Source organism: Paralichthys olivaceus, chromosome 17 (genome assembly GCF_024713975.1).
Source record: "Paralichthys olivaceus isolate ysfri-2021 chromosome 17, ASM2471397v2, whole genome shotgun sequence".
Taxonomy (NCBI): Eukaryota; Metazoa; Chordata; class Actinopteri; order Pleuronectiformes; family Paralichthyidae; genus Paralichthys; species Paralichthys olivaceus.
The window spans coordinates 17,192,354-17,214,545 of record NC_091109.1 but is presented as its reverse complement, the minus strand read 5'-3'; the positions used below and the strand labels follow the sequence as shown (position 1 = coordinate 17,214,545).

The 22,192-nt window shown below is 39.3% G+C and overlaps 2 long non-coding RNA genes across 2 annotated transcripts; both read left to right on the top strand.

The window, feature by feature from the left end:
• Positions 1 to 444: 444 nt before the first annotated feature.
• Positions 445 to 9,968, top strand: LOC138405275 (uncharacterized). Its single transcript, XR_011238973.1, has 3 exons — positions 445 to 7,516; positions 7,608 to 7,666; positions 7,908 to 9,968. It is a non-coding gene; the product is annotated as an uncharacterized lncRNA (long non-coding RNA).
• A 116-nt stretch (positions 9,969 to 10,084) lies between these two features.
• Positions 10,085 to 19,987, top strand: LOC138405304 (uncharacterized). Its single transcript, XR_011239021.1, has 3 exons — positions 10,085 to 13,811; positions 13,903 to 13,961; positions 14,206 to 19,987. It is a non-coding gene; the product is annotated as an uncharacterized lncRNA (long non-coding RNA).
• The last annotated feature ends 2,205 nt before the right edge of the window (positions 19,988 to 22,192 follow it).

The following is a 22,192-nucleotide window of genomic DNA, read 5'->3' as shown; positions in this document are numbered from 1 at the left end:
CTTAAATTTACACAGGGTGGCAGAGGACCAGAATTCAGCTCTGATAAAGGAAATCACAGCAGAAGAAATAAAATGATAAAAAAATTAAATGAAATACTTGTTCTACTACTACTACTACTACTACTACTTATGGTGAGTATACTGATGACATGATGCTATTGTGATTGTTAACAACAGTATGTAACAATAATACTATATAATGATAATATTTATAATAATATAGTAGAAATATGTGTTGTGCTTCTGCTGCTGCTTCATTGGAAAAAAAAACATTCAGCCACTCGGCCCTGTCCAAGATGAAACACTAAAACACTTGACTTCGGCTAACAATAGTCTTTGGCTTCCACTGACTGCATTTCCATTGGATTTGCACTCAAAATCACTGCTTTTTAATGCTTTGTGAGTATGGGAAACATGGGGATTGTGACTTGATCAGGTGGGTGCAATGGTTTTTTTTGTCCAACAGATGGAGGTCATTGACCACTGATCACAACAGTTTTTTCAAGCTTCAACATCTTGAATCAACTTTATCAGTGTTCAAGTCAAGTCAACTTTATGATCAATAATGCCATATGTGCAGGACATACAGAGAATTGAAATAGTGTTTCCCTCTTATCCCCGGTGATAACAAGAGTATAAATATTTCAGATATGGAGGGATGAACCAAATGAACGGTATAAATAGAAACAGAATTATCAGTGGAATATCAATAGAAATATGGCAATGTGAACAGAATTACAGTATACATATAAATGAGATGCTCTCCAAAAAAAATCCACCACTACAAACGTGCTCCTAACACTATTCTGGAGGAACGATTTGGACTTCCACACTTTTTCACTCCTGACCGTCCCCTATCATTATTATTTTCATTTATTGTTCACTTCATTTGTTGTTGTTGTTACTGCTGCTGTTGCTGCTTTTTGGTGTGATGTTTTAAATCCATGTTTTATTTTGCTACACAGGACAACGCCTTGAATACATCGATTTTATTGCATTAAAATACAATACATAATACAATCAAATGAAATACGACAATAGAATGAAATACGACAATAGAATGAAATACAACAATAGAATGAAATACTTGTACTTCTACTACTACTACTAATGGTAACCGTACTGATGACATGATGGTCGTGTGTTTGTTAACAACAGTATGTAATAATGTAATAATAACAACACACTTTGGATCTCTCTGTGTGTATGTAATTATAATAACACTATATAATAATCATATTTATAATAATATAGTAGTAATATGGGTCTGTTGTACTGCTGCTACTGCTGCTACATTCACTACTGACCGTCCCATTCGCTTATAATGGAGAGTGTTTTTACCTGAATATCTCAGGGACCGAAGGTCGTAGCTGCCGGCCACTGCCACCAACGGAAAGAGCACCCCTGAAAATGGGGGGGTAGCCAAAGTCCTGAGTCTCTGGCACCCCGGAAAATAGCGTGTCCACGGAGCCGGACGCGGACACGCTTGGCTATTATCCCCTTACCTAACCCTAACCCTAACCCTAACCCACCCACAGACACACACACACACACTCATTTATTTATTTTAATAAATATCAATAACTATGTCATTGATGTGTCTTTTTTCTCCCATGTCCCTCTCTCTCTTTCTCTCTCTCATTGCAGGCATCTCTGACTCCAGAACTGAAGGAGTTATTATTATCTGACTTATCATCATTATTATTATTATTATTAACAACAATACTTAATTAATTATTATATGAATTGTTGCTGCTATCATTAATAATCAATAACTTCTTTACACTGTTATTGTTTAAATTTTAACTAGTCAGAGCTGATACCTGATGTTGCTCAAGTGTTCCGGTCTCTCTCGCCTCCCCCTCACCACTGTTTCTCTGCTCTCCCCAACCAGTAGAGGCAGATGACCATCCACATTGAACCTGGTTCTGCTAGAGGTGTCTCCCTGTAAGTGAGGTAGTTTTTACTCTTCACAGTTGCCAAAGTGCTTGCTCATTGTGGGAACTGTTAGGTTTCTCTATATTAAGCAAGATTTTAAGGTCTTGACCTTCTATGTAAAGTTCCTTGAGATAATATATATTATCATTTGGCGCTATACAAATAAAATTGAATTGAATTGAATAGGTGATGGGAAAATAATAACAATAATTAATTGAGCAGTAGTATCGCAATATATTCAGTAAACTGTACAAAAATAATAATATGTTTTTTCTTCTTTCATGAACATATTTTCCACTTCATATTATGCACACATAAAATTAACAAAACATTCATAGCATCTGTAAACAATACTATATAACAACACTCAAGCATACTATCTATATAACAACAGATCTGAACTGTGTTTGTTCTCAAGTGGGTTGTTTCATACATTTTTAATAACGTTATACGGATCACATTATAGCGTGACATGTTTCTGGTTAAGATTAAAAGTATGCTGACAGAAATTTCATGCGTGCCCCTTTAAGGGACTAGTGACACTACACGCAGGGCCTGCGTGATGCTGCAGCAGAGACCTGAGGGAGAGAGCAGAGGAGAAAATGGAGAAAAACGAGCTGCGATTAATAAGCAGAAAAAGAGTGAAAAAAGTTGATTTAGCAGTTGAAAAATATAACTTACCTGGTCGGGAACTGACGGGGATTTTATGAGAACTAAGTCACACTGGTTTTGGTGAGTTTTGTTTTTATTTTCTTGCAATTTTGCTGCGTTGTACCTTTTTAGCGGAAAGCTAATGCTAAAAACGTAGCTATTCACAAGGAAATGCTCCGTCATAACCTGTTTATCAGTAAATTTTTTGGGTTTATGAAGACTGTGAATGTTACAAAAGTGTCTGTAAGCTGTATAAATGAAAGGTATGCGCTATAGTTTGTGTGGGAGACGGAGCCGTGAGTTGAAAGAGACCGCTCCGCTGCCATTTTGAGACGAAAAAACACAGTAGCAGTAACGTTACAACTCAGAAACTGTGAAACATTTATTTGTGTGATTTGAGGATTTAAAAAGAGATTATTTGTGTTTATGACCTGTTACACAGGTCAGGTTTTTTGCTCGGTTTGAAGCTGGGTCGGAGCAAGGACTGTGCACACACAGACGGGATTCAAGATGGCGAGCCAGACCCAGACCTGCACCTTCAACTCATCTACTCCTTCGCGCTAGTGAGGAAATCTTTGGCTTATGGTGACTCGCTGCCAGAGTGGTAGGAGTATCAGGAACTAGTTTGAACTGAACTGATTGATTTATTATTATTTTCGGACTAAATCGAACTGAAACTTTTCATTGAACCGAACACTTGAACTCATGTTGAACTCGATTCGAAAGTGTCATACTTTTATTTGCATGTTGAGTTCATATTTTCTGAGTGTGATTGGAAATGATTGTGGTCCACTTTGATTTGATTGTGTAACTGAAGGTATTCTCTTACATTTAAAAGAAAGGGAAAAAAGATTTAACTCAGGAGGAAAAATTCTAAAAATAGATGCAACCTAGGAGAAAAAAGACTGGTTTAACTTAACTTAGATTAGCTTTACTGAAATAAACTAGGAGAACTAAAGAACGAAAGGAAAGAGTGAAATACTCTTTTCAATTATACTTGCCTTAGTATTAGGAACCTGCAGGGTATTTGTTTTGTTTTCTGTACTGTATTTTATATGTGTGTTTTGCATTCAGTAAATTGCCGGCCTTTTGTACTTAGAGCAACGGTCTCTGGTGTGATTATTCTTGCTTCCCACTCCTTAGAACCTAGAACTGGTCCAGTGGCGCAGTAAGTGGGGTGATACCGGTGCTACAAATTCAATTCAATTTTATTTGTATAGCGCCAAATGATAATATACATTATCTCAAGGAGCTTTACATAGAAGGTCAAGACATTAAAATATTGTTTAATATAGAGAAACGTAACAGCACTTTGGTGACTGTGAAGAGTAAAAACTCCCTCACTTACAGGGAGAAACCTCTAGCAGAACCAGGTTCAATATGGACGGTCATCTGCCTCTACTGGTTGGGGTGAGCAGAGAAAAATGGGGAGAGAAGAGAAACAGTGGGGAGGGGGAGGCGAGAGACCGGAACACTTGAGCACCATCAGGTATCAGCTCTGACTAGTTAAAATGTAAACGATAACAGTGTAAAGAAGTTATTGATTATTAATGATAGCAGCAACAATTCATATAATAATTAATTAAGTATTGTTGTTAATAATAATAATGATAATAATAATAATAATAGTTGTTCTCCTTCAGTTCTGGAGTCAGAGATACCTGCAATGAGAGAGAGAAAGAGAGAGAGGGACACGTCAGTAACATAGTTATTGACATTTATTAAAGTGTTAAATTAAACAGTCGGATTCCCCTGGTCCGCACCAGTTCTAAGTCAGCTGCTAGGCGCCAGCCGAGGCACACCGCCGGATACAGCTGGACGGCCACGAGCGAGGCCTCCTGACTGTGTGATGATCTCACGGCAGCTTTAAGAACTGCCACTCCCACATTTATTTAAACCCTCTCACTGCTCTGACTTCTGTGGTGGCGGTTGATATTGCCTTGCTCAGACTCCGAGGCTTTAACGCTCCTCTCTTTGCGATTCAAATGGCTGTCACATGTCAGACTGCTAACTTATTCTTAAGGTCAATTTCTGTCGTAGGTCTTGTGCCGTCAGCTCGTCTGTTGATGTGTAATCTGTGTCGGTCAAATAATAATGTTATAAAGTTCATTCTTTAATATAAAAAATAAGTTCGTGAGGGAAAAAAGGAAATCGCGCCAGGGTGGAGGGTTCGTGGGGAATATTCTCATTTACATATTGACATAGATTTGGTCGATGTACAACCGAGTGCTGGGGTCCTTTTCTCTGGCTACCTACATGAAGGAGTTCCTCAAGGAGCACCAATAAAACAGGCCTAACCTCACACAGTGGCTTCTTATGACCTCAATATCTGAAATAGTTAAGACCTGTGTTGGATCAGTAAAATGATTCTTGCCACGTAACACACATTCATTCTTCCTGAAAAGATTGAACCCCTACGGTTACCAGAAATGTCTTAATCACATCTGTGTTTCTTAGAATTCCACATTTTGTACAAAATGTAAACTTTCACAAAAGCATCTGCAGCCCCTTTGCGATGAAACCGAAAATTAAAGCTCCAGTGATTTCACGACATGAGATGACGGAAGTTTTTAACTGTTATTATAATTTCACTTTCGAGAGAAGTGGAGAAGTGCTCTGTGGATGATGGGAGTTTCCCCAGCAGTCTAGACCTATAGCAGCTTAAGGGATGGTTCAGGACTCACCTGATCCAGCCAGGCTTTATCAAAAAGGAATGTTTTAAGTTTAACCTTAAATGCACAGAAGGTGTCTGCCTGGTAGCTGAATGCTCTACCTCATGTTCTACTCTTACAGACTCTTGGAACCACACGAGAGCCTGTGTTTTGGGAACGAAAACACCTACTGTCTTCACCTACTGTAGATGGTTGAGAGAGAGTCTGAGCCAGGGACAGTAAATATGGTTGAGGTTCCATCAATAAGGTGAGTAATTAAAAATGTGATACCTTACAATATACTGTGATGTAAACTGTGTTCTGAGAATGTTTTGGAAATCTGTGGGGATTTATGTAGGTAACATTAATTTGACAACCTTTACCATTTCTATTGGGGAGCCAATTTCACGGCTATGCTCAGTATCAAATTCTAAATCCACATTAAAAAATTGGGGGGTAAAAAAAATGAAAAGATGAGGAGGGCAGTTGATTTTCATGTGATTTTTACTATGTTGTAGACTGGTTTGTTTTAAATGTCCCCAGGCAAAATGGAACGTGCGTAACTTGTAGGTACTACAGTACCAGTATAGTGCCTGGAAAAGATAATATTGGTTACATGCATGATGCCTCGAGCTGCAACTGACAAGTAACACAGAAAGTGAGGGTAAACAAATGCACGTAAGAGGCATTGTCATCATCCACAGGGTCTTCTCCTGTGTCTTTTCACTCTGTAATGTGTATACTGATGACTGCTGCAGCTGGCATGACAACAGATTACTTTTCAAATTTGCTGATGACTCTGTGACAGTCAGTCTCCTCCATGCGGATGAGAACAGCCATGGTCCCATTGTGGATTGCGAATCTGTATTGTTGTGACTGCATTTTTACTACTAAATGTGACAAAAACCAAGGACATGAGTTTTAGGCATCAGCCCTCAAACTCTCAGAGTACTATCATCAAGGGGCAGGTGGTAGACTTTGTAAAGAACTACGGTACAAGTACCATGGGATGATTATTAACTATGATCTCTCTGATGACTATGTCCCTGATGATGGCTGTTTGTATTACGGATAGCATGCGGCTGATCCCTTATTCAGTAGAACATGTAGTAACATGTCCATGTTCCATGCTGTTTATTTAAAAATAATGTACTTGTCTTCTTGTACAATGCTCAATGATATAGATGTCCATTCCAGATTTCTGCATCATACCTTGGAATTGTATCCATAATTAATTATGAAAATAAATCCAGTTTATGATTTGTGATATATGACAATTTGATTCTGACTGATCATAATTCAAGGTCAGCTTTAATTTGCCTCAATTCAAGATACCTTAAATTAAGTTTAAAGTTAGAATGTCATTGTGGAAATCCTGAACTAGAATTGTGACTAATGAAGCATTGTGTTAGTTCATGCAGGACACGGAGTCATGTGCTCAGCTATACCGATAGGTTTATGGGTGCTCGTCAGTCACCCACCAATCACAGCCCATTCTCTCACCAAAGCGGTCCCTTTAAATACGACCTCATCCTCACTGATCCCTGCGAAGCTCAAACACTTTTAGCACCGTAATGGAAATTTTACATTCGTGTATGTATAATTGCATAAACAGACATGTATGTGGAGGACTGACCAAATGGTTGACCAAATTGTTCATCTAAAAGGGCAACTTTAAGGTTTACTGTGGTGGCTTAAGAGACTTGAGTTTTATGGCCTCGAGAAACCACAACTTTATGGTATCTCGTATCTCTGATTGGGATCAAACAAGTGGGATCTCACGGGGGGGAGTCATCCACAGAACATGTAAACAAAAGGACAGGATGTCTCCTCCACTGAGTGAAAATACAGAAGGGTAATATATACCTTTGCATGCTTAGTGGGAGGGGGCTGTGAGTTATAAGAACACAGATTCTCCTATGTTCTTTGCTCATTTGTGCATGTCAATCAGGTGATGTGTACTAATGAGTCCATCTGCAGATGGTGAATTAAACTTAAAGAAAGAAGTGTTTGACTTTGTGCTTGTTTCACAGAAACTGCCACCACAGCACCGAGTCCAAACACGGTTGTGGTAAATCATCTTAAACAAAAGTACCTTGCCTGCTACGCCCACTGGGCGCTCTGCATATGTCCCCTGTTTTATCTCAGCACACTGCTCGGCTAACCAGGGAACATCCAAAGAATGGAGCCTTCAGCGCCAATCATAACTGTGTCCCCATTTGCAACAAATGGGTAAAGCATGACAAAGGGTTCCTGACTGAACTCGGAATTAAATGGTTAATATCTGAAACTATAATAGTTCAACTGAATTGTAGATATCTAATGTCATTTTAATTCTACCATTACCTGTCTTGACATGTACTGTAGATGCTTGAGAGAGTGTCTGAGCCAGGGACAGTAGACATCACTGAGGTTCCATCAATAATGTGAGTATTGAAACACATGATATTTTACAATATACTGTGATGCAGATTCTCAGAAAGTTACAGAAATTTGTGGGGAAAAATTGTTTGCAGATGCAATGAATGTCGTGTATTCTGACACTCAGTTCACATTTATAGAGTTGGCTTGTTTTGTCAAGAAATCATCCATGTAAATTAAAAGAACATGGAACAAATTATTTATCATGTATTGCTATATTTATTTCTTTACCATTTTCACTTTCAGTGTGGCCAGAGGCATTATGTTTTCAGCTTATCCATCCATCTGTCTGTCCCATTCATGTGAAAGCGATATCTCATGAACAACTACATCATGTAAGTCAAAGGTCGAAAGGTCAAGCTCACTTGACTTTGCATTGTTTTGAATACAAAGGAAATATCATTACATGTGGCACAAACATTCACTTGGCCTCAATGATGACTTGAATAGAATTCAGTTGTCAAAGATCAAATGGCAAGGTCACTAGGACCTCACAAAGCACACTTCTTGCCTTGTAAATGCGATACGCGCAGTACCTCAAAGTAATGGTTAATATTTACCAGTGTGTTAGGTGAATGTGTATATGTGCTCAGGAAACAATTTGTAATACGGTCTGTTCATGTAGCGTGAAGTAATATTGATAATTACATGACGACGATTAAGTTAACATAAGGCACATCAATCTCCTGCAATGCTAACTGTGCGCTGTCTGTGGAATAGTAGTACACCGTGGCTGTGGAAAAACTATGTGACTAGTGTTGTTGCAAGCAGGCTATTTTAAATTGATTTTTTCAGAAATAATTGCGTTACTGAGTGTACTGTTCTAAATTGTGAGTTGCAATATATTATCAGTATATTAGAAGTAAGCCGAGTTAAAGAATATTTTGTGAAATGCTGTATTTGTTTATCTTACATGCTTATGTTTACTTTATTACTGGTATCCAAAGTTGTTTAATGAATGCAGGTGCTAGGTCACAGATTAGACAGGTTAAATGTCTGTTTGGATGTACATGGTCTATAGTAATATTTCAGTATAGTCTATTGACGTATGTAATATTTCAGTTCTGTAGATATTCAGCAGTAATTGTACACATTGTGGCATTTGTATTTACAGTAGGTGGTTATCCTGATAATGAGTCATAATACACATGATCTGAGAAAAGTATGTGTCCATTTATCGTTCACTCAAATACACCCTTTTTCAGGTATTTTACACTAGAAAAACAGCTTCCGGCTACGGCGACCCGAATGTAGTTGTGCTTCCTGGGTCTCAGGGGGAACCTCTACTTAAAACTTGGGGCCCCTGGGTGGTTTTGGGCTCGAACTGAGGTAGGAGGTAGGTGGAAAAAATGTGATCTTTTGACCTGCAACACCCAGAGCTTTAATAACACATAGGGAGCCTTCTGGGGTGAGAGGAGAGGCAGTGTGCAAAATGTCAGAGCTCTAGCTGGTCAGGGGCCCAAACTGCGAATCTTTGATATCATCTACATTTGCCACTGCCTGTTTATATCTTTGAATGACTTCTATTTTTGATATTTTATATTTCATGTTGAATGCTGTTTGCACCGGGGATAAGAGGGAAACGCTATTTCAATTCTCTGTATTTCCTGCACATATGTCATTATTGATCATAAAGTTGACTTGACTTGAACACTGATAAAGTTGATTCAAGATGTTGAATCTAGGAAAAACTGTTGTGATCCGTGGTCAATGACCTCCATCTAGTGGACGAAAAAAACCATTGCACCCACCTTATCAAGTCACAATCCCCATTATTCCTACACTCACAAACCATTAAAAAGCAATGATTTTGAGTGCAAATCCAATGGAAATGCAGTCAGTGGAAACCAAAGACTATTGTTAGCAGTAGTCAAGTGTTTTAGTGTTTCATCTTGGACACTGCCTTGTTTATTTGTCTGTAGCCATGTCCAAACTCTTCCACAAAGGGCCGAGTGGCTGAATGTTTTCTTGCCAATTCAAGATTCAACAATTTTTACTGTCAAATACTATTATTATTATTATTAGTATTCTCTTACATTTAAAAGAAAGGGAAAAAAGATTTAACTCAGGAGGAAAAATTCTAAAAATAGATGCAACCTAGGAGAAAAAAGACTGGTTTAACTTAACTTAGATTAGCTTTACTGAAATAAACTAGGAGAACTAAAGAACGAAAGGACAGAGTGAAATACTCTTTTCAATTATACTTGCCTTAGTATTAGGAACCTGCAGGGTATTTGTTTTGTTTTCTGTACTGTATTTTATATGTGTGTTTTGCATTCAGTAAATTGCCGGCCTTTTGTACTTAGAGCAACGGTCTCTGGTGTGATTATTCTTGCTTCCCACTCCTTAGAACCTAGAACTGGTCCAGTGGCGCAGTAAGTGGATGATACCGGTGCTACAAATTCAATTCAATTTTATTTGTATAGCGCCAAATGATAATATACATTATCTCAAGGAGCTTTACATAGAAGGTCAAGACATTAAAATATTGTTTAATATAGAGAAACGTAACAGTTCCCACAATGAGCAAGCACTTTGGTGACTGTGAAGAGTAAAAACTCCCTCACTTACAGGGAGAAACCTCTAGCAGAACCAGGTTCAATGTGGACGGTCTTCTGCCTCTACTGGTTGGGGTGAGCAGAGAAAAATGGGGAGAGAAGAGAAACAGTGGGGAGGGGGAGGCGAGAGACCGGAACACTTGAGCACCGTCAGGTATCAGCTCTGACTAGTTAAAATGTAAACGATAACAGTGTAAAGAAGTTATTGATTATTAATGATAGCAGCAACAATTCATATAATAATTAATTAAGTATTGTTGTTAATAATAATAATGATAATAATAATAATAATAGTTGTTCTCCTTCAGTTCTGGAGTCAGAGATACCTGCAATGAGAGAGAGAAAGAGAGAGAGGGACACGTCAGTAACATAGTTATTGACATTTATTAAAGTGTTAAATTAAACAGTCGGATTCCCCTGGTCCGCACCAGTTCTAAGTCAGCTGCTAGGCGCCAGCCGAGGCACACCGCCGGATACAGCTGGACGGCCACGAGCGAGGCCTCCTGACTGTGTGATGATCTCACGGCAGCTTTAAGAACTGCCACTCCCACATTTATTTAAACCCTCTCACTGCTCTGACTTCTGTGGTGGCGGTTGATATTGCCTTGCTCAGACTCCGAGGCTTTAACGCTCCTCTCTTTGCGATTCAAATGGCTGTCACATGTCAGACTGCTAACTTATTCTTAAGGTCAATTTCTGTCGTAGGTCTTGTGCCGTCAGCTCGTCTGTTGATGTGTAATCTGTGTCGGTCAAATAATAATGTTATAAAGTTCATTCTTTAATATAAAAAATAAGTTCGTGAGGGAAAAAAGGAAATCGCGCCAGGGTGGAGGGTTCGTGGGGAATATTCTCATTTACATATTGACATAGATTTGGTCGATGTACAACCGAGTGCTGGGGTCCTTTTCTCTGGCTACCTACATGAAGGAGTTCCTCAAGGAGCACCAATAAAACAGGCCTAACCTCACACAGTGGCTTCTTATGACCTCAATATCTGAAATAGTTAAGACCTGTGTTGGATCAGTAAAATGATTCTTGCCACGTAACACACATTCATTCTTCCTGAAAAGATTGAACCCCTACGGTTACCAGAAATGTCTTAATCACATCTGTGTTTCTTAGAATTCCACATTTTGTACAAAATGTAAACTTTCACAAAAGCATCTGCAGCCCCTTTGCGATGAAACCGAAAATTAAAGCTCCAGTGATTTCACGACATGAGATGACGGAAGTTTTTAACTGTTATTATAATTTCACTTTCGAGAGAAGTGGAGAAGTGCTCTGTGGATGATGGGAGTTTCCCCAGCAGTCTAGACCTATAGCAGCTTAAGGGATGGTTCAGGACTCACCTGATCCAGCCAGGCTTTATCAAAAAGGAATGTTTTAAGTTTAACCTTAAATGCACAGAAGGTGTCTGCCTGGTAGCTGAATGCTCTACCTCATGTTCTACTCTTACAGACTCTTGGAACCACACGAGAGCCTGTGTTTTGGGAACGAAAACACCTACTGTCTTCACCTACTGTAGATGGTTGAGAGAGAGTCTGAGCCAGGGACAGTAAATATGGTTGAGGTTCCATCAATAAGGTGAGTAATTAAAAATGTGATACCTTACAATATACTGTGATGTAAACTGTGTTCTGAGAATGTTTTGGAAATCTGTGGGGATTTATGTAGGTAACATTAATTTGACAACCTTTACCATTTCTATTGGGGAGCCAATTTCACGGCTATGCTCAGTATCAAATTCTAAATCCACATAAAAAAATTGGGGGGTAAAAAAAATGAAAAGATGAGGAGGGCAGTTGATTTTCATGTGATTTTTACTATGTTGTAGACTGGTTTGTTTTAAATGTCCCCAGGCAAAATGGAACGTGCGTAACTTGTAGGTACTACAGTACCAGTATAGTGCCTGGAAAAGATAATATTGGTTACATGCATGATGCCTCGAGCTGCAACTGACAAGTAACACAGAAAGTGAGGGTAAACAAATGCACGTAAGAGGCATTGTCATCATCCACAGGGTCTTCTCCTGTGTCTTTTCACTCTGTAATGTGTATACTGATGACTGCTGCAGCTGGCATGACAACAGATTACTTTTCAAATTTGCTGATGACTCTGTGACAGTCAGTCTCCTCCATGCGGATGAGAACAGCCATGGTCCCATTGTGGATTGCGAATCTGTATTGTTGTGACTGCATTTTTACTACTAAATGTGACAAAAACCAAGGACATGAGTTTTAGGCATCAGCCCTCAAACTCTCAGAGTACTATCATCAAGGGGCAGGTGGTAGACTTTGTAAAGAACTACGGTACAAGTACCATGGGATGATTATTAACTATGATCTCTCTGATGACTATGTCCCTGATGATGGCTGTTTGTATTACGGATAGCATGCGGCTGATCCCTTATTCAGTAGAACATGTAGTAACATGTCCATGTTCCATGCTGTTTATTTAAAAATAATGTACTTGTCTTCTTGTACAATGCTCAATGATATAGATGTCCATTCCAGATTTCTGCATCATACCTTGGAATTGTATCCATAATTAATTATGAAAATAAATCCAGTTTATGATTTGTGATATATGACAATTTGATTCTGACTGATCATAATTCAAGGTCAGCTTTAATTTGCCTCAATTCAAGATACCTTAAATTAAGTTTAAAGTTAGAATGTCATTGTGGAAATCCTGAACTAGAATTGTGACTAATGAAGCATTGTGTTAGTTCATGCAGGACACGGAGTCATGTGCTCAGCTATACCGATAGGTTTATGGGTGCTCGTCAGTCACCCACCAATCACAGCCCATTCTCTCACCAAAGCGGTCCCTTTAAATACGACCTCATCCTCACTGATCCCTGCGAAGCTCAAACACTTTTAGCACCGTAATGGAAATTTTACATTCGTGTATGTATAATTGCATAAACAGACATGTATGTGGAGGACTGACCAAATGGTTGACCAAATTGTTCATCTAAAAGGGCAACTTTAAGGTTTACTGTGGTGGCTTAAGAGACTTGAGTTTTATGGCCTCGAGAAACCACAACTTTATGGTATCTCGTATCTCTGATTGGGATCAAACAAGTGGGATCTCACGGGGGGGAGTCACCCACAGAACATGTAAACAAAAGGACAGGATGTCTCCTCCACTGAGTGAAAATACAGAAGGGTAATATATACCTTTGCATGCTTAGTGGGAGGGGGCTGTGAGTTATAAGAACACAGATTCTCCTATGTTCTTTGCTCATTTGTGCATGTCAATCAGGTGATGTGTACTAATGAGTCCATCTGCAGATGGTGAATTAAACTTAAAGAAAGAAGTGTTTGACTTTGTGCTTGTTTCACAGAAACTGCCACCACAGCACCGAGTCCAAACACGGTTGTGGTAAATCATCTTAAACAAAAGTACCTTGCCTGCTACGCCCACTGGGCGCTCTGCATATGTCCCCTGTTTTATCTCAGCACACTGCTCGGCTAACCAGGGAACATCCAAAGAATGGAGCCTTCAGCGCCAATCATAACTGTGTCCCCATTTGCAACAAATGGGTAAAGCATGACAAAGGGTTCCTGACTGAACTCGGAATTAAATGGTTAATATCTGAAACTATAATAGTTCAACTGAATTGTAGATATCTAATGTCATTTTAATTCTACCATTACCTGTCTTGACATGTACTGTAGATGCTTGAGAGAGTGTCTGAGCCAGGGACAGTAGACATCACTGAGGTTCCATCAATAATGTGAGTATTGAAACACATGATATTTTACAATATACTGTGATGCAGATTCTCAGAAAGTTACAGCAATTTGTGGGGAAAAATTGTTTGCAGATGCTATGAATGTCGTGTTAATTTCTGACACTCAGTTCACATTTATAGAGTTGGCTTGTTTTGTCAAGAAATCATCCATGTAAATTAAAAGAACATGGAACAAATTATTTATCATGTATTGCTATATTTATTTCTTTACCATTTTCACTTTCAGTGTGGCCAGAGGCATTATGTTTTCAGCTTATCCATCCATCTGTCTGTCCCATTCATGTGAAAGCGATATCTCATGAACAACTACATCATGTAAGTCAAAGGTCGAAAGGTCAAGCTCACTTGACTTTGCATTGTTTTGAATACAAAGGAAATATCATTACATGTGGCACAAACATTCACTTGGCCTCAATGATGACTTGAATAGAATTCAGTTGTCAAAGATCAAATGGCAAGGTCACTAGGACCTCACAAAGCACACTTCTTGCCTTGTAAATGCGATACGCGCAGTACCTCAAAGTAATGGTTAATATTTACCAGTGTGTTAGGTGAATGTGTATATGTGCTCAGGAAACAATTTGTAATACGGTCTGTTCGTGTAGCGTGAAGTAATATTGATAATTACATGACGACGATTAAGTTAACATAAGGCACATCAATCTCCTGCAATGCTAACTGTGCGCTGTCTGTGGAATAGTAGTACACCGTGGCTGTGGAAAAACTATGTGACTAGTGTTGTTGCAAGCAGGCTATTTTAAATTGATTTTTTCAGAAATAATTGCGTTACTGAGTGTACTGTTCTAAATTGTGAGTTGCAATATATTATCAGTATATTAGAAGTAAGCCGAGTTAAAGAATATTTTGTGAAATGCTGTATTTGTTTATCTTACATGCTTATGTTTACTTTATTACTGGTATCCAAAGTTGTTTAATGAATGCAGGTGCTAGGTCACAGATTAGACAGGTTAAATGTCTGTTTGGATGTACATGGTCTATAGTAATATTTCAGTATAGTCTATTGACGTATGTAATATTTCAGTTCTGTAGATATTCAGCAGTAATTGTACACATTGTGGCATTTGTATTTACAGTAGGTGGTTATCCTGATAATGAGTCATAATACACATGATCTGAGAAAAGTATGTGTCCATTTATCGTTCACTCAAATACACCCTTTTTCAGGTATTTTACACTAGAAAAACAGCTTCCGGCTACGGCGACCCGAATGTAGTTGTGCTTCCTGGGTCTCAGGGGGAACCTCTACTTAAAACTTGGGGCCCCTGGGTGGTTTTGGGCTCGAACTGAGGTAGGAGGTAGGTGGAAAAAATGTGATCTTTTGACCTGCAACACCCAGAGCTTTAATAACACATAGGGAGCCTTCTGGGGTGAGAGGAGAGGCAGTGTGCAAAATGTCAGAGCTCTAGCTGGTCAGGGGCCCAAACTGCGAATCTTTGATATCATCTACATTTGCCACTGCCTGTTTATATCTTTGAATGACTTCTATTTTTGATATTTTATATTTCATGTTGAATGCTGTTTGCACCGGGGATAAGAGGGAAACGCTATTTCAATTCTCTGTATTTCCTGCACATATGTCATTATTGATCATAAAGTTGACTTGACTTGAACACTGATAAAGTTGATTCAAGATGTTGAATCTAGGAAAAACTGTTGTGATCCGTGGTCAATGACCTCCATCTAGTGGACGAAAAAAACCATTGCACCCACCTTATCAAGTCACAATCCCCATTATTCCTACACTCACAAACCATTAAAAAGCAATGATTTTGAGTGCAAATCCAATGGAAATGCAGTCAGTGGAAACCAAAGACTATTGTTAGCAGTAGTCAAGTGTTTTAGTGTTTCATCTTGGACACTGCCTTGTTTATTTGTCTGTAGCCATGTCCAAACTCTTCCACAAAGGGCCGAGTGGCTGAATGTTTTCTTGCCAATTCAAGATTCAACAATTTTTACTGTCAAATACACACAAGAACACACACGTTCCCCTGTGAATTGAAATTCTTGTGCTGTCCTTTCTGGAATACCAGCCGACCAAAATAGACATTCAAATACAATATTTACATCAAATACAATAAGAATATGAAACATGTTTAAGAGTAAGGTGAAAACAAGGGTAATGAGGTGAATAGGGTGAGTATTGTGCAAAACTGAGCAGTGCAAATGTATGCAATGTAAATGTAAACAGTACAATTGGAAATAGTTTAATAATGGAGCTAGCTCTCCTGTCAACCCTGCCTGCGGTGGTAAATGCTCTGCAGAGAGGGCAGTGAGTTCTTGATGATTTTTTCTGCTGTCTTCGCCACTCTCTGCAGGCGTTTGCGGTCCATAGTAGATGTGCTGTCGTACCACACGGTGATGCAGCTGGTCAATATGCTCTCAATGATGCAGCTGTAGAAGTTGCTGAGGATCTTAGGAGTCATCCCAAACTTCCTCAGCCTCCTCAGGAAGTACAGCCGCTGTTGAGCCTTCATGACTAGCTGTGTGGTGTTTAATGTCCAGGTGAGGTCCTCACTGAAGTGGACCCCGAGGTATTTAAAGCTGAAATGAATGAAGCAGCAGCAGCACAACAGACACATATTACTACTATATTATTATTACTTTGGCTACCCCCCCATTTTCAGGGGTGCTCTTTCCGTTGGTGGCAGTGCCCGGCAGCTATGACCTTCGGTCCCTGAGATATTCAGGGAAAACACTCCCCATTATAAGCGAATGGGATGGTCAGTAGTGAAAGTTTCACCAAGTGTGGAGGCCCAAATCGTTCCTCCAGAATAGTGATAGGAGCATGTTTCAGGTCATTTGTAGTCTTGGTGGTGGTGGTTTATAGTGGTGGATTTGTTTTGGAGAGCATCACATTTATATTTGTACTGTAATTCTGTACCATAATTATATTCCACTGATAATTCTGTTTATATTTATACTGTTCATTCTGTTCATCCTGCCATATCTGCCATATTTATACTCTTGATATGGTCTAGATTTGACACTGCCTCTGTGTGGCACAAAACAACTGGAAACAGTGGCTCTGCCTGCACAAAAGCACTGGAGATGACGAAAGAAGCTTCAAGCCACTTTGTGAAGAAAGGTTCATCTTCTGAACTAAAGTTGCAATTTTAAGCTTCTCTCGCCATCTCCAATGCTTTTGTGCACGCAAAGCCACTGTTTTCAGCTGTTTTGTGCACACAGAGCCACTTTATGAATAAATCACATGATGACCAGTGGAGAGACCTTGGACCATCATTTCAGACAGTCAGTGACTGGCATTTAACCATGATGCCTGATCTATTCACCTTGCATGAATGCTTTCAGTTTCAAATTTTCTCCAAATCAGTGTTTTCCTGCCACACGATCATTGTATGTGGTTGATGACTATCTCCATTCTCATATCATGTTGTCAAACCAATCAGATGTTCTCCTGCTTGTAGACTTGCCAGAAATGCTGTGGGCAAAGGACAAATACGATGTGGGCCTCATCAGAAACTGTGACCCAGTTACAATTACCCCAAAATCTGAATATCGACCATGTAAACAATGGTACTCAGTCAGACAGGAAGCTGTGGATAGGATACGCCCTGTTTTTGCATCTCTCTTGCAGGCTGGTGTAATTATCCCCTGCCCTGATTCGCCAGTCCATACTCCACTGTTTCCAGTTAAGAAAATCAGAGTGTTGTATATTGGGGTAGCGATGATGTGAAGATGATGAAGGAATTGCCGATTGACACCGTTTGATTGTTTGAAAGGTTTATTACAAAAAGTTCAGCATCAATACAAGCACTGCAATCTGCCTGGAGAGAGATCTGGGGCCAATGTGAATCTCTTCTCCCTAACAGCTTCAACTCCCCGTTTATATAGGAGAGTTGTTTTTGTGAATCTAAAGAAAACACATCTGGCTTTCATCCAGCCCACCTCATCTGTTTGGTAACAGGGAGGGAAAGGCACCAGCTCAAATTTAGGGTGACAGTTTAAGCCGTGACCTAATGCATTAATGTATACATTCAGTTTTTCTCAGAAAACCTAAACTTATAGGCCTCTGAATTCCTCAGGACCTATGGGCCTCAAACTCAGAGATCAGCTTCCTTTAAAGAGAACACAACACATGACATTTCAGACACCACAAGAGATAAAGGTCAGCCTATTGAGTGGTGATTTGTGCAGGATTTGAAGGCTGTGAATGACGCTGTAATTGCTCGATCACCCATTGTTCCCAACCCGTACACGTTGCTTTCCCAAATTCCGCCTGATGCAGAGTGGTTTTCGGTTGTAGATTTATCCAATGCTTTTTTTAAACGTTCCTGTCCACAAGGACAGCCAGTACTGGTTTGCTTTTAACTTTGAAAACAAGGCCTACACATTCAGACGCCTTTGTCGAGGCTACTGTGAGCCTACTTCTCTGCTAAACTTGACCCAGTGGCAGCTGGCCCTCCACAAAGCTTGTGTGCAGTGGCCGCCTGTGAAAAAGCAGTTCTTGCATCACGTGACATCGTAGGCTACTCTGACTTGACACTTCTTGTTACTCATGCTGTGTCTCTCATTCTCACAGAACAGAAGACCTCACATCTTTCTGCTGCTAGCTGTTCTTCTTGATATGCCCAACATCACAGTGAAACGCTGTTCAACCTTGAATCCAGCCACGCTTCTCCCGCTTCCAGATGACGGGTGGAGAACACAACTGTGTTGCTGAACTACAAGTCCAGTGTTCACCACAACCTGACCTTTCTGATGAACTATGACTTGATTCTGTATGTAAATGGGTCCGCCTCACGTGAACCCGGTCTCTGGTACTAACTTTGTTGGTTTTTCTGTCTATTCTGATAGTGACATTCTCTTCTCTGGTCCTTTTCCTCATCACCTCTCACCCCTGGCAGCAGAACTCATTGTGCTCACTGAAAGCATGCAAATTGGCTACTGGTAAAACACTCACAGTTTACAAAGACTCCGGATATGCATTTGGTTTCACTCATGATTTTGGTGCTCTCTGCAGGCACAGGTAATTTTTGGTTGTTCACCATGGCCTCACCATTAGAAGGTAAATCTCACTGCTTAGTGATGGTCAACATGTGGTCAAAATGGGTTGAAGCCTTTCCTGCTTCAAAACAAACTGCAAGTGTAGTCACCAAAGCACTGTTACAAGACATCATTCCACAATGGGGGATTCCTAGCAGAATCTAAAGTGACAAAGCTGTCAAACAACTCAGCTCTCATCTAGGAATGGATGTGCGAACACACTGTGCATATCATCCAGCCAGTGGCGGAGCTTTGGAACGAGAAAATGCACACTCAAAACGAAGCTCGCAAAGTGCTGTGAAGACAGAGGTCTCACATGGACAAAGGTCCTGCCTCTGGCGCTGATGTATATGAGGATGAGAAAACGAACCAGGTCTAACCTTTCACCTTATGAGATTCTTTTTGCAACTCCTCCCCACATTGGTGCGGGTCTTTCACCCTCTCCACTTCCCGCCACAGACTTGTGTGATATGCATGATATGTTGTCCTATTGTTCTAACCTGACTAATGCTCTTTCAGACATCAGGAAACAGGTGACATCTTCCCTTCCTCATCCAGTGACTGAACCACTTCACGACCCCCGTCCAGGCGACTTCGTGGTGGTCAAAGACTTTCGGAGAAAGAACTGGCGCTCACTCAGGTGGCAAGGCCCCTACCAGGTGCTACTCACAACCCACACTGCAGTGCTGAGAGAGCCACCTGGATCCACACTAACCATTGCAAAGGAGTACTGGCTCCATCTGAACAGCTGACGCCTCCAGCTGAAACCACACACACACTGATACTCCCACAGGTTGAGAATCACAGAGAGTGTCGTGTGATTAGCACATGAGCGTTCTGCCACAACAGTTGTCTCTTATGTTTCCTGTTTACCTGACTGTATAAAACCTTCTTCTTTCCCTATTCGGAGTTGTTCCACTCTGAGCATTCATGCTAAGTGTGAAACCCTCTGCAGAGCTTTCTATTAAATGACCTAAAGACAACTGTCTGAGAAACTCTTTATTTTACATCTCAAGATAAATGTCCACCACAAGTGTAACCACCTACTGTAAATACAAATGCCACAATGTGAAATTACAAGTGCAATAAGTACAAACATTTTTTTTTTACATAAAGAGTAATTGACGTTTGGAAAGAATTCAATCCTAAGGGAAGACTATACATTTTTCTCAGCACCACATCAAAGATACTCCAGGATAGATAATTTTTTCATGTTCAGTTAGGACAGTTATAGGATCGAAAATTGTGAAATTGGAGTGAGAGACATATCAGACCATAGTCCTGTATATATGACTCTGGCTATGTCAAGAGAACAAAAATCAACACTTTGGAGGCTAAATATAAATGTATTAAAAGGACAAATGAAGGAAGAGTTTATTAAAGAAATTCAGTGATATGTGAGGGAGAATGATAATGGTGAGGTGTCTCCCTCGGTGCTGTGGGACGCGTGTAAAGCTGTGATTAGAGGACAACGAATTGCTAAATCAACATACTTGAAAAGGCAAACACAGGAAAAACTCAATAAATTAGAATCAGAGCTTAAAAAATTGGAAAAAGAACATAAAAAAAATGTGGACGAGCGAATAAACCAAAATATCAAAAGAGTTAGAACAGAGGTAAATGACATCTCAGGACAAGAGATTCAAAAAAAGCTGTTGTACATGAAACAGCGATAGTATGACGTGGGAAGTAAATCTACAAAATTGCTGGGCTACAGATTAAAAAGGCATAGGGGCTCAGCTACAAATCTACCAAAATATAAGACAGAAGAGATACATACATGTTTTGAAACATATTATAAGAATCTATATTCCCAACCAAAAATAAATAATAAACATCAGATAGCCACATGACTGGATTCCTTAAATTTACACAGGGTGGCAGAGGACCAGAATTCAGCTCTGATAAAGGAAATCACAGCAGAAGAAATAAAATGATAAAAAAATAAAATGAAATACTTGTTCTACTACTACTACTACTTATGGTGAGTATACTGATGACATGATGCTATTGTGATTGTTAATAACAGTATGTAACAATAATACTATATAATGATAATATTTATAATAATATAGTAGAAATATGTGTTGTGCTTCTGCTGCTGCTTCATTGGAAAAAAAACATTCAGCCACTCGGCCCTGTCCAAGATGAAACACTAAAACACTTGACTTCGGCTAACAATAGTCTTTGGCTTCCACTGACTGCATTTCCATTGGATTTGCACTCAAAATCACTGCTTTTTAATGCTTTGTGAGTATGGGAAACATGGGGATTGTGACTTGATCAGGTGGGTGCAATGGTTTTTTTTGTCCAACAGATGGAGGTCATTGACCACTGATCACAACAGTTTTTTCAAGCTTCAACATCTTGAATCTACTTTATCAGTCTTCAAGTCAAGTCAACTTGTCACTTACAGAGGAAATACAGAGAATTGAAATAGTGTTTCCCTCTTCCCGCACATTATTTATTATTATTATTATTATTATTATCATTGTTATTATCATTACTATTACTATTATTTATCCAATTTAATTTAAATCAATTGAAACAATTCCTAAAAAAGTTAGACATTTTTTTAAACAAAATCACTTTCCTCACCTCTCTTCCCTCATGAAAGTGAGGGAATAGGGGGAGGCAGAGTTCACAGCCCGAACAGGCGGGGGAGGGCTTAGCCCGGCCGGCTTCTCTCCCTGACTCTGCGCCCCTTATTATATGAATGGTATAAAAAAATATGAAAAGGAGGATTCTAAACCAAATCACTTTTATGAATACTTTTTTTTTTTAAATAAACGAATGAATTAATAAGGAGATATTTTAAATTTTATTCCTAATTCTATTTTACAACTCAAACTACATTATAAACAATATTTTACATACAACAACAAGTTTTAAACTTGTACAAAATAACGTTTTCCTCTGATTGGCTCCACTACTCCCAAAGGATCATGGGAGTTGATTAAATAATGAATTTTTCTCCATTCATTTCCCTTATATCAACCACCAATCCTCAAAAAAAGTTGGAATCATAAACAAATTACTATCCCAATAAGGATTTCCCTAAAATTAAAAAAAAATATTTTCAAACATACTCAGAAATTTCAATTACTTATGAATTTTTTACAACTTTAAAATAATTTTTTCTCCTTAAAATACACATCCCACTCTCAAACAATGAGAATTAAACTTTA